This window comes from Coregonus clupeaformis, chromosome 13 (genome assembly GCF_020615455.1).
Source record: "Coregonus clupeaformis isolate EN_2021a chromosome 13, ASM2061545v1, whole genome shotgun sequence".
NCBI classification, from domain to species: Eukaryota; Metazoa; Chordata; class Actinopteri; order Salmoniformes; family Salmonidae; genus Coregonus; species Coregonus clupeaformis.
The window spans coordinates 42,509,544-42,527,639 of NC_059204.1; the positions used below are offsets into that span (position 1 = coordinate 42,509,544).

General features: G+C 42.2%; 1 protein-coding gene across 4 annotated transcripts in view; it reads right to left on the minus strand.

Annotated features, from left to right (window-relative positions):
• Positions 1 to 15,055, minus strand: part of LOC121579513 (spectrin beta chain, non-erythrocytic 1) — a 97,167-nt gene extending 82,112 nt beyond the window's left edge. For all 4 annotated transcript variants that reach the window (XM_041894145.2, XM_041894143.2, XM_041894142.2 and 1 more), the window contains exon 1: positions 14,671 to 15,055. The gene's annotated coding sequence lies outside the window, so the exon portion shown is untranslated. The remainder of the gene's footprint in view (positions 1 to 14,670) is intronic.
• Between the last annotated feature and the right edge of the window lie 3,041 nt (positions 15,056 to 18,096).

Sequence of the window (18,096 nt, forward strand, 5' to 3'; positions counted from 1 at the left end):
GGGCCACATCCTGACTGATGGCAGCCCATTCTTGTATAATCAATGCTTGGAGTTTGTCAGAAGTGGTGGGTTTTTGTTTGTCCACCCGCCTCTTGAGGATCGACCACAAGTTCTCAACGGGATTAAGGTCTGGGGAGTTTCCTGGCCATGGACCCAAAATGTCGATGTTTTGTTCCCGAGCCACTTAGTTATCACTTTTGCCTTATGGCAAGGTGCTCCATCATGCTGGAAAAGGCATTGGTCGTCACCAAACTGTTATTGGACAATTGGGAGAAGTTGCTCTCGGAGGATGTGTTGGTACCATTCTTTATTCATGGCTGTGTTCTTAGGCAAAATTGTGAGTGAGCCCACTCCCTTGGCTGAGAAGCAACCCCACACATGAATGGTCTCAGGATGCTTTACTGTTGGCATGACACAGGACTGATGGTAGCGCTCACCTTGTCTTCTCCGGACAAGGTGTTTTCAGGATGCCCCAAACAATCGGAAAGGGGATTCATCAGAGAAAATGACTTTACCTCAGTCCTCAGCAGTCCAATCCCTGTACCTTTTGCAGAATATCAGTCTGTCCCTGATGTTTTTCCTGGAGAGAAGTGGCTTCTTTGCTGCCCTTTTTGACACCAGGCCATCCTCCAAAAGTATTCGCCTCACTGTGCGTGCAGACGCACTCACACCTGCCTGCTGCCATTCCTGAGCAAGCTCTGCACTGGTGGTGCCCCGATCCCGCAGCTGAATCAACTTTAGGAGACGGTCCTGGCACTTGCTGGACTTTCTTGGGCGCCCTGAAGCCTTCTTCCCAACAATTGAACCTCTCTCCTTGAAGTTCTTGATGATCCGATAAATGGTTGATTTAGGTGCAATCTTACTAGCAGCAATATCCTTGCCTGTGAAGCTCTTTTTGTGCAAAGCAATGATGACGGCACGTGTTTCCTTGCAGGTAACCATGGTTAACAGAGGAAGAACAATGATTTCATGCACCACCCTCCTTTTAAACCTTCCAGCCTGTTATTCTAACTCAATCAGCATGACAGAGTGATCTCCAGCCTTATCCTCGTCAACACTCTCACCTGTGTTAACGAGAGAATCACTGACATGATGGCAGCTGGTCCTTTTGTGGCAGGCCTGAAATGTTTTTTTGGGGATGAAGTTCATTTTCATGGCAAAGAAGGACTTCGCAATTCATCTGATCATTCTTCATGACATTCTGGAGTATATGCAAATTGCCATCATCAAAACTGGAGGCAGCAGACTTTGTGAAAATTAGTATTTGTGTCATTCTCAAAACTTTAGACCACGACTGGGTAACAGAAATGGCATGACTGTGCAATAGGTTAATTATGGCTTTACTGGCTAGGAATAAGGGAAACTTCTGTGTGTTATCTCCATCTAGGCTACATTCCAATACAAGAGTCAAGTTTAGTGTGAAGCTAAGAGCTCAGTTACTTTCATCCTCTCCATTCTCCTCCTTTTATTGTGCTCGGTTTGAATGTGTAATTTAGCCAAATTGGCAGAAGTGAGACATCCAATGTGCTCCATTGCACTCTTGTGACCTGCAGCCCAAATGCGACCCACGGGGCCTGGATCATGAGGCGTAGGAGGAAGGTCAGGGTCGGCTCTCCCTTTGGGCAACAGACCTTCAGCCTAATCAAGGTCACTGAGAACATCACAGATCCCAATATGGGTTCATTCAGCAGATTTCCCTACAGTCAATCATTCCCAGCCTAAGCTCTGGATACAACATGTACCACCTCTGAACCTCAGGCCCTTCTCCATTTAAGGCAATGGATGGACAGCCGATCAGTTGGACAGATTGTTGCTTCTTTACTTGAGATGACTCAAAAGGAGCTCTGGCGGACTTGTGTGAAGGCCATTCTCTAAGCAGCAGTAAACCTGGGGGGGATTTAGGAAGAATTCCACAAGCCCAGCATCAACTCCACAGGGAAAAATAAGGAACACTTGTTCAAACGTGGGACACAATGCCAGAGGAGGCGTGAGGGCAAACGGATGTGTCCACAACTTGCAAAAAACTAAACCCCGATCCCCCACCCCCTCTATCCTGGGTGGAAAAACTCCTGGCTGCCTTGGATACCTGGACGGATGATGTGGGGGACACAAACTTACCACCTTCTCAAAAACAAAGCAAACTGCATTTCCCACTACAGCCAAGCTAAACACTGAGTTGCTATAATAACAGCCCATCCCTGCTACCTCCCCTACAGGAGCAGCCTTCAAGAGAAGTTGTGTTTCAGCACTACTAATTAAAGAAAGGAGGATCTCACTCACAGCCTATAATGAGACCAAACATAGGCTTCTCTATGATAGACCATGGAACAGCCAAGTGGCTACAGTAGGTACCAAGGGTCTTGGTCAATGAGCATCATGTCGCATAGACAAGTAGTATAGGGTCATTTCCATGTAAAAGGTCCCATAAGCACCTACATGTGAAGTTCATAGGATCATGTCAAGTTGGGTGTCACATTTTTTAAATAACATTTTCCATCTTAAAAATTAGGAATAAGCAAAGGCTTTGATTTATTGTCAAACAGATGGAAAAGGGGTTTTAGAAAACATCTACATGAAAAACTCTTAAGGTAGGCTATTAGAAATACAAAACACTATAATGTTGAAGTAAAGACCCATGCCAACTAATACGTTTGAGTTTAGGATAATTTTTTCTGCCTCCTGTAAGTTTAAGAAACATTGCCTTGTGCCTTTAAATTCGGTTACCAAAAACCGACATATCTTTAAGATATATCCTAATTTCTCACCCTCTTGAGACAAGATAATGAAAGTTGGAAAAAGTAACAAGTAAAAGGTAACCTATCAATTAGTGTTTTTCCTGATATCAATTTTGTTTATTAATTATTAAGGGCCCGATTCAGACTTAGGAAAGGTGTACATTTCCTATGTTAGCCTTTCCTATGCACATCTCAGTAGTTGATATTCAGACTTACCTTATGCAGGTGCATAACGGGCTTTGCAGGCGTGGTTCCATTGCGCGTGCTGAATACATTTAATTCAACCGCTGAAAACCCTCCCACTTGCTGACTAACAGATTTTCTCTTGGAGTTTTCATTCAATATGGTTTTCAGTACATTTATCTGAGGCCATCCCTTTCAATTTGGTTAGAATTTGAGAGACACTAGAATATATAGAGAGATGGTTCAGAATATTAGGGATCAGTGAAAGAAAGCTATGTAAATACATGCATATTCGTCTCCTTTTCAGCACCAATTGGTAGTTTTTGAAATAATCTGATCTTGTATATTATTTTGGGTTAGAAAAGTATTTATGAATAATAATAAAAAACAGGTTTGGAGCGCCTTTACGCACAAAATATATTGGTAAATCAAAAATACAGTGGTTTGATTCATCCTGGAAGTTGCCATATTCAATTCTTCAATCCATGAAATATTGGAAGATGAGAAAAGTGTACAATAGGGGTTGAACAGTAGTCCTATAAATCTTCCCTAATAATCCTTACTAATCATGGAACTGTGATGACAACGGTCCAGTCGTCGTGAACGTGCACCAGGCTCGAGGTTTAAACTGCTACGTATGGTCTGCGTTCCATAATGATTCAAATAGGCTACATGTCCCAATACGTTAGACTAACATGATCCACTATTGCTAACGATCCTCAGGAACAACCACACGAACGTGACAAAGGACAGAAACGTAAACTAACGATGTAATGGAATGATACAAAATGTAATGAAACTAACACTAAAGTCAGTGACAGTGATACAGTACCAGTCAAAAGTTTGGAATCTCAAATACAGTTGAAGTCGGAAGTTTACATACACTGAGGTTGGAGTCATTAAAACTCGTTTTTCAACCACAACAAATTTCTTGTTAACAAACTATAGTTTTGGCAAGTCGGTTAGGACATCTACTTTGTGCATGACACAAGTAATTTTTCCAACAATTGATTACAGATAGATTATTTCACTTATAATTCACTGTATCACAATTCCAGTGGGTCAGAAGTTTACATACACTAAGTTGACTGTGCCTTTAAACAGCTTGGAAAATTCCAGAAAATGATGTCATGGCTTTAGAAGCTTCTGATAGGCTAATTGACATAATTTGAGTCAATTGGAGGTGTACCTGTGGATGTATTTCAAGGCCTACCTTCAAACTCCGTGCCTCTTTTCTTGACATCATGTAAAAATAAAAAATAAAATCAGCCAAGACCTCCACAAGTCTGGTTCATCCTTGGGAGCAATTTCCAAACGCCTGAAGGTACCACGTTCATCTGTACAAACAATAGTACGCAAGTATAAACACCATGGGACCACGCAGCCGTCATACCGCTCAGGAAGGATACGCGTTCTGTCTCCTAGAGATGAACGTACTTTTGTGCGAAAAGTGCAAATCAATCCCAGAACAACAGCAAAGACCTTGTGAAGATGCTGGAGGAAACAGATACAACAGTATCTATATCCACAGTAAAACAAGTCCTATATCGACATTACCTGAAAGGCCGCTCAGCAAGGAAGAAGCCACTGCTCCAAAACCGCCATAAAAAAGACAGACTACGGTTTGCAACTGCACATGGGGACAAAGATCGTACTTTTTGGAGAAATGTCCTCTGGTCTGGTGAAACAAAAATAGAACTGTTTGGCCATAATGACCATAGTTATGTTTGGAGGAAAGAGGGGGAAATTGCAAGCCAAAGAACACAATCCCAACTGTGAAGCACGGGGGTGGCAGCATCATGCTGTGGGGGTGTTTGCTGCAGGATGGACTGGTGCACTTCACAAAATAGATGGCAATGTGGTAAATGTGTACAAAACATTAAGAAAACCTTCCTAATATTGAGTTGCACACCCCCTTTTGCCCTCAGAACAGCTTCAATTCGTCAGGGCATGGACTCTACAAGGTGTCGAAATTGTTCCACAGGGATGCTGGCCCATGTTGACTCCAATGCTTCCCACAGTTGTGTCAAGTTGACTGGATGTCCTTTGGGTACTGGACCATTCTTGATAAACACAGGAAACTGTTGAGCATGAAAAACCCAGCAGCGTTGCAGTTCTTGACACAAACCGGTGCGCCTGGCACCTACTACCATACCCATACATTAAGTTGTTTTAACAAGTGACATCAATAAGGGATTATAGCTTTCACCTGGTCAGTCTATGTCATGGAAAGAGCACTCAGTGTACACTCAGTGTATGTAGGTATCCAGTAACTGACGGTGGCTACCGAGTGGCTAATATTTGACACCATACAAATTGTAAAAAAATATAGTGAAGACTCCAGGTATATAATTAAAACCTAGCTCTTATCGATTTGTAAATTACAGCGCATGGAGAATGGTGTTATTTCTATCGGAAAAAATAAAGATGTTTCACTTGGAGCCGACAGGCTGTGTCACAACCGGCCGTGACCGGGAGTCCCATAGGGCGGCGCACAATTGATCCAGCGTTGTCCGGGTTAGGGGAGGGTTTGGCCGGGGGGCTTTAGCGCTCTAGCGACTCCTTGTGGCGGGCCGGGCGCCTGCAGGCTGACTTCGGTCGCCAGTTGAACGGTGTTCCCTCCGTCACATTGGTGCAGCTGGCTTCCGGGTTAAGTGGGTGGGTGTTAAGGAGCGCGGTTTGGCGGGTCATGTTTCGGAGGACGCATGACTCGATCTTCGCCTCTCCCGAGCCCGTTGGGGAGTTGCAGCGATGAGACAAGATCGTAATTGAAATTGGGAGGAAAAAGTGGGTAAAAAAACAACATCCAAATAGAGATAGGAATCAAATAAATGAATGCATGTATAAAGCCACACCCAGCAGACTGTCGACCAATCGCGTTCACGTCGTCATGCTGCGTCACACAATCCTTTCTCAAAGTCAGTGTATATGTCGAGGAAAGTGCGTAATGTCACGATTCCAAAGATATAAGATACTATAGATAATGAATGAACTTGCTATCTCACATCTTAGAAAATATTTGTAAATGTTGTACTACTTGTTGACGAAATTCGTGCTAATATTGGGTTTTGAGCTAGCGCCCAATAGACTTCCATTCACTCCTTGAAGGAGAGCGCTCCTTGTCCCAGAATTGCCCAGAATGCACCGCACGGCCCATTGACATGGCACGGGCAACGTTTCCTATCTCCTCAAAAGTATATCTGCGAATGACTCCACTCTGAGGCAAATCGATCTGCAGATTGAAGATGGGGAGATTTTAGACTCCTAAATTGATAGTGCAGTTTGTTTAGGTGAGTTTACTGCTAACTAGCTACGTTACATGCTGATATTGTCTTTGGTATTATTGTGTGTAGCTACGTTTGCTAGCTAGCCAGCCAGCCCGCCCATAGAGAGAGCATTGCATTGTGAATTTTGTAGTCGACTTGAGCTGCAACAGATTCTCCCAAAAATATTGTTCTCACATAGTGTTATTTAACACTGTATATTAAAAGGAATTAGTGGTTTACGTTCAATTTACACTTGCTTAACTTGGGTCGGAATTCCCTAAGTGATTAAAACTCGAAATTCTGTTATCAAATCTAACAGAATTTCAGAAAAATCGGTAACAGAATTTCTGCAATAGAATTGGCTGTAGTTCAATCAGCCGGTTACAGACTCATTTTTAGCCGGCTAATTTTTCCACTTAATATTAACTATGTTACTTTTAACTTAAAAGTTTCAATTCTCTAGTCCGTCGAGCCCCCTTCCGCTAGAATGAACAATATGCATCTTCTAGAGATCTATTGATAGCATAGGCACCTGTCTGTCACAAAGCGAGTGATGACAGGGTAAGGCAGTCTGCCGTCTGTCCCGCCTCCCGGTAAAATTTGTGCGCTGTGGTTGGTTGCAGTCAAATTTCTTTACACAGAGGAGGGAGAGAGAGCATGTAATGTATGTCCATGGTTTCGCATGTCGGGGTTTGCCTGACAGTGACGCTAAAGTGAGTGACTCGTCAGTCAGTGTAGACTACCGAATCGTTGAGAGAGACGTTCATTTGGCTACCTAATTTGCATATGTCACTGGTAGGCTTAGGCTTTTGGCGATTATCTGCAGATAACTTAGGAAAACATTCTATGAAGATTGTGGAGAGCCTCATTCTGGTCCAAATATGATCATTAGGGCCTTCACGAAATCCAGGCATTAAAACGGAATTCAACAATATTCAAAAATGTATTGACCTTAGGGAATCAACTAAACGTATTATTATTTTTTACATTAATGTAATTATTTTGCTCAAGTTTATCATAAGACATGAACAGAATGAATCAGTGATTCGTAGTTCCTGCAACTTTCCGAAGAAGCAATGAGAATGCCCCCTTCTGTGTGTATGGTGGGCACGTCTACCACTTTGTGTAGCCATTAGTGAGGATGCTAATGAAAACAGTCTTCTGGTAGATGGATAGTCTTTCCCAAAAACCTTCTCAATTAAATACTAACTACAAAAGTAGCCTATGCTTACCTGGCAGAATGATATGATTATTTTCATTAATCCAGTGGGTATTTGTTTTGCAAACTCTACCATCACACGTGCGCTACAAATAAACAGCTTAACAACAGCCTCTTGCTAGGTGCACACTTGAATTAAATGGTAATTACACCCCAAAAGGAACATTTCTCAGATTTTTCCCAGACCTCATGTGGTCTCCTGACGTGGTTTAAGAATGGTTGTGGACTTAAAACATCCTATTTTGTTTCTTTACTATTTAAAATAAAGTGATTGAGAGTGAAAACTTTTTTTTTTTTAATGAATTTGGGAAAGAACAAAACTGAATCAGGCAAAACAAAAATACGGATTTTACAGGGCCTACCTAACAATACTTAATTAATTTGGGCTATGTAAAATCAGAAAGAAAATACTTAAGACTTATTTTCCATGATAATGTGGGCTATTTACTTCATGTTTCTGTTTTAATAAAATAAAAATTTTGAACAACAAACAGTGGCAATTCATATCGTGCAGTAAAACTGTAAATAAGACTTTAATCTCAAGAGAAGAGAGGTTAAATGTAAAAGGTTCCTTAGAAAATAGTCCTGGGCCCATTTCCAAAGTGTTTCAGAGTAGAAGTGCTGATCTAGGATCAGTTAAATTTTTTGATCATAATGAATACGCTTATATGGACAGATGTGGACCTGATCCTAGTCCAGCACTCCTAAACTGAGATGCTTTATGGATCGGGCCCAGATAATATAGGCCTAGACGATATCCAAAATAACTAACAATACACTGAATTCCTAAATGTTCAGTCATTTAAATTGTAAAGTCATGTCTTTCTAGATAATACCACAACAATTTCGCTGTGTATTTCAGATGGAATCAAGGCATTAGAATGTATCAGAATCCACCAAAATAGAGTGCATTCGCCTGGCTTGCTACCTTTTCTGTTTGGCTGGCTATTCTACGTACTTGTGGAAAACACTGCAAAATAGATTTTTTCCAAATTTAAGGTGTCATGTCATAGCGGACACCCCATTATTTCAGCCAAATCGGTGAATCTTAATTCGGAGCAGATAGAGTTTTTGGAAAACGTGGTCACATAAACTGAGGAAGATTTTACCGAAATTCAGTTATCAAGGTTTGCATCGGTATATTTCAAATCAAATACATTTTTATTTGCCACATGCGCCGAATACAACAGGTGTAGACATTACCGTGAAATGCTTACTTACAGCCCTTAACCAACAATGCATTTATTTCTTAATAAAAAAGTAAAATAAAACAAACAAAAAAAGTGTTGAGAAAAAAAGAGCAGAAGTAAAATAAAGTAACAGTAGGGAGGCTACATACAGGAGGGGTTCCGGTGCAGAGTCAATGCGCAGGGGCACCGGCTAGTTGAGGTAGTTGAGGTAATATGTACACGTGGGTAGAGTTAAAGTGACTATGCATAAATAATTAACAGAGTAGCAGCAGCGTAAAAAGATGGGGTGGGGGTGCAAATAGTCCGGGTAGCCATGATTAGCTGTTCAGGAGTCTTATGGCTTGGGGGTAGAAGCTGTTGAGAAGCCTTTTGGACCTAGACTTGGCGCTCCGGTACCGCTTGCCGTGCGGTAGCAGAGAGAAGTCTATGACTAGGGTGGCTGGAGTCTTTGACAATTTTGAGGGCCTTCCTCTGACACCGCCTGGTATAGAGGTCCTGGATGGCAGGAAGCTTGGCCCCAGTGATGTACTGGGCCGTACGCACTACCCTCTGTAGTGCCTTGCGGTCAGAGGCCGAGCAGTTGCCATACCAGGCGGTGATGCAACCAGTCAGGATGCTCTCGATGGTCCAGCTGTATAACATTTTGAGGATCTGAGGACCCATGCCAAATCTTTTCAGTCTCCTGAGGGGGAATAGGCTTTGTCGTGCCCTCTTCACGACTGTCTTGGTGTGTTTGGACCATGATAGTTCGTTGGTGATGTGGACACCAAGGAACTTGAAGATCTCAACCTGTTCCACTACAGTGTAAATTGTTACAGGGCTCTACGCTTACCTTTTTTTACAAGGAGCACGTGTGCTTAATTTGAAAAATGTAGGCCTACACAAAATAACAAAGACAATATTTGAGGTATTAAAGCTAGAATCCTTACTTTTCCTAGGCATACTGGTGCTTCTAAATTAAAAATCCAGGTCGAACAGCAACATATTTAGGCGCTATTGCGAGTTAAATGTTGCCACTGTAGAGCCCTGAGTTAAAAGTAGTCCTTGTGTATAGTTGTATGGTTTGTTACACTTTGAAATCAATGGTTTTTGATTGGCATACATTTTAAGTGAAAAACCTGAGTCCGTTAACGTGGAATTGCCCATAGGACAATTTATTGAAGCACTATAAAAACAGCCCAGCAATTCAAACACTCCATACAAAACCCAAACAAGGAGGAAATCACTGTCCTCAAGTAGCCTAAGCCGGCAGGTAGATCATGGCATTAATTTTGGTCCATCTCATCAATGTGTTTCAATTAGCTGTGTGGACTAACGACAACACATTGGCACTTTCATATTCAACCTTAAACAAAAAAAAACAAGTGTGAATATTGAGATGTCATAACATGAATCTTCATTGGGCAGATCAAATGAATCCTGCTGAAGAGGCTGAGAGCAATACTGAAATATGAAGAGGTGCTCGAGTTGATACAACCACACAAAAAAGAATAGGCAGAAACAGAAAGGTAAAAACCTGAAGGCTATATGCCTTTTATCTCAACAGCAGACTAAAGTCTGTACTTTAGGTTTAAAAGAGGAATGTTGCATCAAGACCTGCACATCTGATAAGAACAATAATACTGGTAGTTATATTGGCATGGCTTAGCTTAACTGACATGGTTGATTGCAGCACAATGATCCTGTGAGTGACAGGAGTTGAAACAAGCTTGTATGGAAGGGATTTTGAGCATCAGCGCTATGGGGGGCCCACGATCGCATTCCCCAGCCTCCATCCGTTCCTCATCCACCTAGGGTAGACAACAACTGAGGACACTCGCTAATCCGTCCAATAGTCTATCCATAGATCTGAAGTAGTCAATACTTCTCTCAACAGCATTTACATGTAAAGGATAAACAGGTTCCCAACAGCATGACTAATAGCCTACGTCCAAGATGGTAATACATTCAAACATGCAAATAAAATAAACATTGGCAATTAGGCTGATGCACCATGTAAACATTTAATTTCACAAATCATGTTCATTAACAAGCCAATACACCAATGGCTGTACTACATCCATCTAGATCTCACAATACTGTACTCATAAAAATGTTACAGTGGAAAATAAATGAGTCTGTCTAGGCTGGGGGAGCCCAAGAGTAAGGTTTTGAAGATAAATTATAGAATTTCAAAGAAAGACATAAGACAGCTTTGCGATAGGGTCGTTTTTGTGTTTGGCCCATAAAGGTTCTCGGTAACTGGTCATTCGGTCATAATCAGTGGCGATTTTAGCATGTAAATCTTGGTGGGGAAAACGTAACATTTTTTTAGCTGCATGCCAGCAAAGCCACTACACTACACAACACTAAACAAGAAATTAATTTAACAATAACGGTGGCAAACGGTGCCCACAAACTGTTAGGGCCAACATAAAGCTGTCCCGACAGCGGAGCTTTTTTTTCAGCACCATGGAGTGAATCCTTACCACTGCTACACCTGGCTATCAGTGGAGCCTCATCTGGCAGTGAAACAATTAATTCAGCCTCATTTCTGTCTTTTTAAAAACCATAGCTGATATGGCTGACTTGCTTAAATAAATATGGCTTCTACTGACTCCTTGTGGATTTGTGTAACTCGATAAAAACCGCATCCTTCAATAATAATGACTGCCGACATGAGTTGACTTTTGAACATTTTACATTTGTACATTTTAGTCATTTAGCAGAAGCTCTTATCCAGAGCGATTTACAGTTAGTGAGTGCATACATTTGTTTGAACCATACACAAACATTATTACATTTATGTTCAGTAGATTCATAATGTTTGTTCTTATATCATTAACACGGAGCTCTAAGTATAAGCTAGTGCAAGCAAACGAGCTGCGACGAGGTAAGCCTTAATTCAGAATGGACTTCACTTTCAAAATGGACACTGACAGAAATTCAGATAGACGTTAGTTCAGATAACACCTCAACATCTTGCTGAATTTAACTTTACTCTTCTTGAAGTCACCACACAAACACACGCAGTTAGCCTACCATTTGACGTATTTTATTAATCTGATGTGGTCTAAAAAGGAAGGAAAATAAAATCACGGGGATCCACTTTTCTAGACAATAGACCTTTACCGATACACAGACCGCGCAGTGCGCAAACAAAACAACCCTCGCAATATCAACTGGAATTACATGGGTGGCAAACATGGTTACAGACCCAACAACATTCTAAACTCAGAAAAAAAAAGAAACGTCCCTTTTTCAGGACCCTGTCTTTCAAAGATAATGAGTAAAAAGCCAAATAACTTCACAGATCTTCATTGTAAAGGGTTTAAACACTGATTCCCATGCTTGTTCAATGAACCATAAACAATTAATGAACATGCACCTGTGGAACGGTCGTTAAGACACTAACAGCTTACAGACGGTAGGCAATTAAGGTCACAGTTATGAAAACTTAGGACACTAAAGAGGCCTTTCTACTGACTCTGAAAAACACCAAAAGAAAGATGAGCAGGGACCCTGTGTGTGTGTATATATATATATACACACACATACATACATATATACATACACACACATACATACATATATACATACACACACACACTACCAGTCAAAAGTTTGGACACACCTACTCATTCAAGGGTTTTTCTTTATTTTTAAATTGTAGAATAATAGTGAAGATATAAACTATCAAATAATACATATGGAATCATGTAGTAATCAAAAAAGTGTTAAACAAATCAACATATATTTTATATTTGAGATTCTTCAAAATGGCCACTCTTTACCTTGATAACAGCTTTGCACACTCTTGGCATTCTCTTAACCAGCTTCATGAGATAGTCACCTGGAATGCATTTCAATTAACAGGTGTGCCTTTTTAAAAGTTAATTTGTGGAATTTCTTTCCATCTTAATGCGTTTGAACCAATCAGTTGTGTTGTGACAAGGAAGGGATGGTATGCAGAAGATAGCCCTATTTGGTAAAAGACAAAGTCCATATTATGGCAAGAACAGCTCAAATAAGAAAAGAGAACCGACAGTCCATCATTACTTTAAGACATGAAGGTCAGTCAATCCGGAAAGTTTCAAGAACTTTGAACGTTTATTCAAGTGCAGTCGCAAAAACCATCAAGCGCAATGTTGAAACTGGCTCTCATGAGGACCGCCACAGGAAAGGAAGACCCAGAGTTACCTCTGCTGCAGAGGATAAGTTCATTAGAGTTACCAGCCTCAGAAATTGCAGCCCAAATAAATGCTTCACAGTTCAAGTAACAGACACATCTCAACATCAACTGTTCAGAGGAGACTGCGTGAATCAGGCCTTCATGGTCGAATTGCTGCAATGAAACCACTACTAAAGGACACCAATAAGAAGAAGAGACTTGCTTGGGCCAAGAAACACGAGCAATGGACATTAGACCGGTGGAAATATGTCCTTTGGTCTGATGAGTCCAAATTTGAGATTTTTGATTCCAACCACTGTGTCTTTGTCAGACGCAGTGTAGAATTCAAGGCACACTTAACCAGCATGGCTACCACAGCATTCTGCAGAGATACGCCATCCCATCTGGTTTGCGCTTAGTGGGACTATCATTTGTTTTTCAACAGGACAATGACCCAACACACCTCCAGGCTGTGTAAGCGCTATTTGACCAAGAAGGAGAGTGATGGAGTGCTGCATCAGATGACCTGACCTCCACAATCACCCGACCTCAACCCAATTGAGATTATTTGGGATGACCGCAGAGTGAAGGAAAAGCAGCCAACAAGTGCTCAGCATATGTGGGAACTCCTTCAAGACTGTTGGAAAAGCATTCTAGGTGAAGCTGGTTGAGAGAATGCCAAGAGTGTGCAAAGCTGTCATCAAGGCAAAGGGTTACTACTTTGAACAATCTCAAATATAAAATAAAATGTGATTTGTTTAACACTTTTTTGGTTACTACATGATTCCATATGTGTTATTTCATAGTTTTGATGTCTTCACTATTATTCTATAATGTAGAAAATAGTAAAAATAAAGAAAAACCCTTCAATGAGTAGGTGTGTCCAAACTTTTGACTGGTACTGTATATACACACACATTTATTTTTAGAAAAACAGGTAGGGCTCTGCCCCACCTGCCCTGAATGACGGTCGCCACTGGTCATAATCATACCTCAAATGATGACTAAACCTTAGCTGACAAAACACAGGTTTAGTTTCCTACTAAATCATATAAAATGTGGTGTTTGCATGCTTCTATCTAAACTGATGCTCCTCATACAGGCCACACATGCTCTGTCCAGGAAGAAAAAAAACACTTGAAGGAGATGGACATCAATAAACCACTTCGCTAGCTATGCATTACAGGTATGATCTTAACAAGCAGGCCAGCTATCTTGAAAATGATGACGTTGTTTATAGTTTATATCCACAGGCAAACAACGCTGTAATGGTGAGCGAGCAGCAGATGATGATGGCTACCTGCGTGCCCCCAGAGAATAATTATTTTGTTGTTTCCTTAGTCTCATCATGAGACAGCGCAACAGCCAGGTTTACCCATAGCTAAAATGACATATCAAAACTCCAATGAAGCTCGCCCAGCACAGCAGAATATTTACAAAGGTGTTCAAACAAACATTTGATGAAGATGCTTAATATAAGCATCGTGTATGAATTTGAAAGTCAGGTATGCATACACAATCTATTGCGAGCGAGATACCTTGCCCAACGCTAATGTCATGTTCAGCGGGACGTCAGATATAGTGACACAGCGCCTGGTTGGACAATATGGTCAGGTTGGATGGCTGGCAGACAGAGAAGATGAGGGGCGCTATCAAGCTAGCTAACTGGCGAACATCGACTCAAACAAAGGCAACACAGCATGGCGAGGTAGCCAATAGAATATACCTTACTAGCCAAGTTGAGAGCCAATGTTTTATTACTGTATGGATCATATATTTTTAAATAATGGCCGATTTTAAAAAAGGACAATAAAGGGTACCCCAATAACGCCTTTACCTGAATATTAGGATTAACCCACGTTTGCTAACTAGCTGGCTCTGGTTGGCGGAGGTGATGCTGTGTTGGAGGGGAAAAAAGCACGCTTACCAGTTCTCGTGGTTTATCTTCGTTGGTGGGTGGCTCTCGATATTTTTACCGCGTCACAGATAAAATATAAAACTAGCATAAATAGAGTCTCTGGTTACTGGCATTTGTGACTTAATTCAATGCAATGTTTAAAATCCCAGTTGGCAGCGAATTTCTGTTAAATCCGCATCCTTGAATCAGATCTTTTCACGCTGCTTGTGCAGCACGGCGTGATACGAAACATAAGCAGTCCTCTACATTTGACAGAATAAAGGTAAAGCAATGGTGGTAGGCTACTCGCAAAGGATATACAAAATCGTTTATAAGTTAGCATCAGAGAAATGTCCGCAGTTTCCTAGTCCTCCTAGTTAACATCCGACGGTCGTCCCCTAATTCCGTTCGTTCAACAGGGAGAAAGAAAGAATGAATGATACGGGGGCGGGGGGGAGCTCAGTCAATCACATTCATACCGCGGAGACACGCAAAGCCCCCAGAGTGGTGCTGTCCCTCGTTCATAATTCCAGCCTGATTCCAACCCAACAATTTCCATTTATTAGTCGAAATATTGGCCTCCTTTGTGGGCCTCATGCATACACGGTATCCTTTCTGCAAATGTGAACTGAGAAACGTTGTTTTTTTACAGGGGCGATGAATATTGTGTGTAGTGAGTGAGGTAGGCCTATACCAGTGACTAAATTGATCAAATGACTTATGTGAATCACATGTTGGAACTATCCCAAAACGTGTCATTCTGACGCGTCTACATCGATATGATCCTCCTGGCAAATCGATATACATATTTTTTAATCGGACCATAGGCTATTTATCTATCCTTCCATCCTCCATAGAAATAGCAACTGATCAATATAGTCCTATTATAGCTGCACACACCCCAATAGCGTGTGAATGTACAGTAGCCTAAACATCAACCTGTTGCCCTCCGAGGCCTATGCATTTCAATAAAACTGAATGAGGAAATCATATTTTTTCAGATGAGTTTATTTGCACAGGGAAACAATCACATAAAAAATTAAAAATCACACAGGGGCCTGTGTGCAGGATGAGGGAGGATAGTCACTGTATTTAGCTAAGAACATGAGCATCCTTTATGGTATAGTCTTAAAATGACTGCAGACAGAGAGGGCCAGAACTTGCTCCATTTATACAGTGAAAAGTATAAGAAATGTTACAACTATGTTTTTGACAAATAGGCTAGGAACACATTCTAGTGCGAGCATACCTACTGGCTCTAGTAGGAGGCAGAGCACACCTACATTACAGATGTATGTGTGTGTGTCAGTGTAGCCAAAATGGTATAAACAAAACAATAATCAAACTCCTCTCTATTGTCCTTGTGTGTTGCTATGTTGGTCACTGTGCCCCTGTGCACTCTGTATGTCTGTGTGTCTGTCCCACCTTTCTCCATTCTATGAGCCTTGTAGTGCAGTGATTAGGAGATGAGAGGTGGCTCAAACGGTTGTCTGTTGGTGTGTGTTTCGTGCTGGACAGGGGGCTGAGATCTGACAGGGGGTGGTGGAGAGTAAAATCTACCAGTCTGTCCAGGCTTTAGAGGACGGGGTGGCAGGAGGGGAAGGCCTCAGGGCTAGACATTTACCATCTGGACTCCCTTCACATTAACAGTTCTGACACTGAGGCAGAGAGAGTGACCCAGTCCACTCATCTATCTGAAGCGGGAATAGGGGAGTGTATTTGTGTGTGTGTGTGGCAAATTATGTTTAACAAACTGTCTGTATCTCTGCCTTGGGAACTTGGGAATGGCCCACCAACCCACCTTGGACACCCATACTGTTCTACCTCCAAGCTTTTTTTGTCTCCCTCTTCGTCTCGCTGTCACTCTCTGTGTTTCTCTCTCTCTCTACGTGCTATAGACTGAAACAAATCAGAGCATTTTACCAGTGTTCAATAGAGCGTCCCATCCCCCCAGAGCCCCTCCATTCCATTCCTGCTCCTGTTCCGCCCCTACCTGGTCCCCCCTTTTTACCAGAGGGCCCATCCACAATCCACCGTGACAAAGGGAAAGAGCTGAGTGCAGGATATCAGGGTGCTACTGGCAGCCAGACTCTGGCCAGCACAGTGCTTACACAGGGGTGCTTTCTGCAGATTGCAGCAGTTTGAACTAAACCCCCCTCTGTCCACTCACTATGGACAGGACCTAGAGGGGGAGTGGGAGGAGGGCATCACAAGTGTGAGGGATTGGGTGGGGTCGGGGTAGTCAAAATCAGTCCTATTTGTTTGTTACTTGGACGGTTTGCTTTTACACACCATTTTCATGTTGCTGTCCATGATCACAGCGCATGGTTTGCTCTCATAATGAGTGTGTTTCTGTCTTTGTGTGTATGTGTGTGTGCAGTTGATAATCCCATCCTCAGCCAGGGCATGTGATGTATGTGACTCCATTACGAAGCCCACCACCCAGCTCTCATAGCTGTGGGCCTTAACTGCTGCAGCTGACCCCAGGGGAGAGGGGACGAGTTGGATGTATATAGAGAGAGTGATACACAGGAGGTATAGAGAGAACGAAACACAGGAGAAGAGAGTTAGGGAGGGAGGGAGTATACCCCAGAGAGGATGGAGATCAAACAGACAAGGCCTCTGCAGCCTGTGGCAGAAAGCACACGCCCCTCTACCACAATTTCCAACATCAGTCCCATCTCATCTTCCTTAGTGCTGGCCTTTTCTCTCAGCGCTTACCTCAGATGTGTGATTCACTACAGAAGAATGAGCTTCCTCAACTGAGGGCTCTCACAGAATGGGATTCCGTGGTTGAAATGCTATGGTTGATTGGCAAGGCCGGAACCACAGAATGCAAATATATTATTATTGTTATACATGAATTCATGTAGAAATTATGAAATTATATCATTAAGCAATAAGGCCAGAGGGTGTGTGGTATATGGCCAATATACCATGGCTAAGGGCTTTTCTTACGCACGACGCAACGCGGAGTGCCTGGATACAGGTCTTAGCCATGGTATATTTTACTGCAATCCAGCACTGCTGGTATAGATAGAGCTAAGTGACTCACTGGTATCTATCACCCCCACCTCCCCATGCCTCTGAAACTTTCAAAGTCGCAGTCTCCAGAAAACCGGCACCAGTATAGCGGGTTACTCTCTGGTCGATATGACCTACTAAAATATATTTATATTCCTCCCACTGCTTTTTGGAGTCATCTCCCTGGGACAGCCAGCCTATTTCTGGTGTCTTGCTCACCCCCCTCTCCACATCTTCCTGCCTCCCCAAACTAGTTCCTGAAGGTCACCCTGCTGTTCTAGTTTGAACTTTGAGAATAATTAGACAGAATGAAACCAGGACAGTGAGGAGGAGAGCTGGTGCCACGAGGGCCGCAAGTCTGTTACGTATCGACATCCCTAAGGAAGGAAGTCATACTGTAGCTAAGTGGGCGACGACACTTATACACACCAC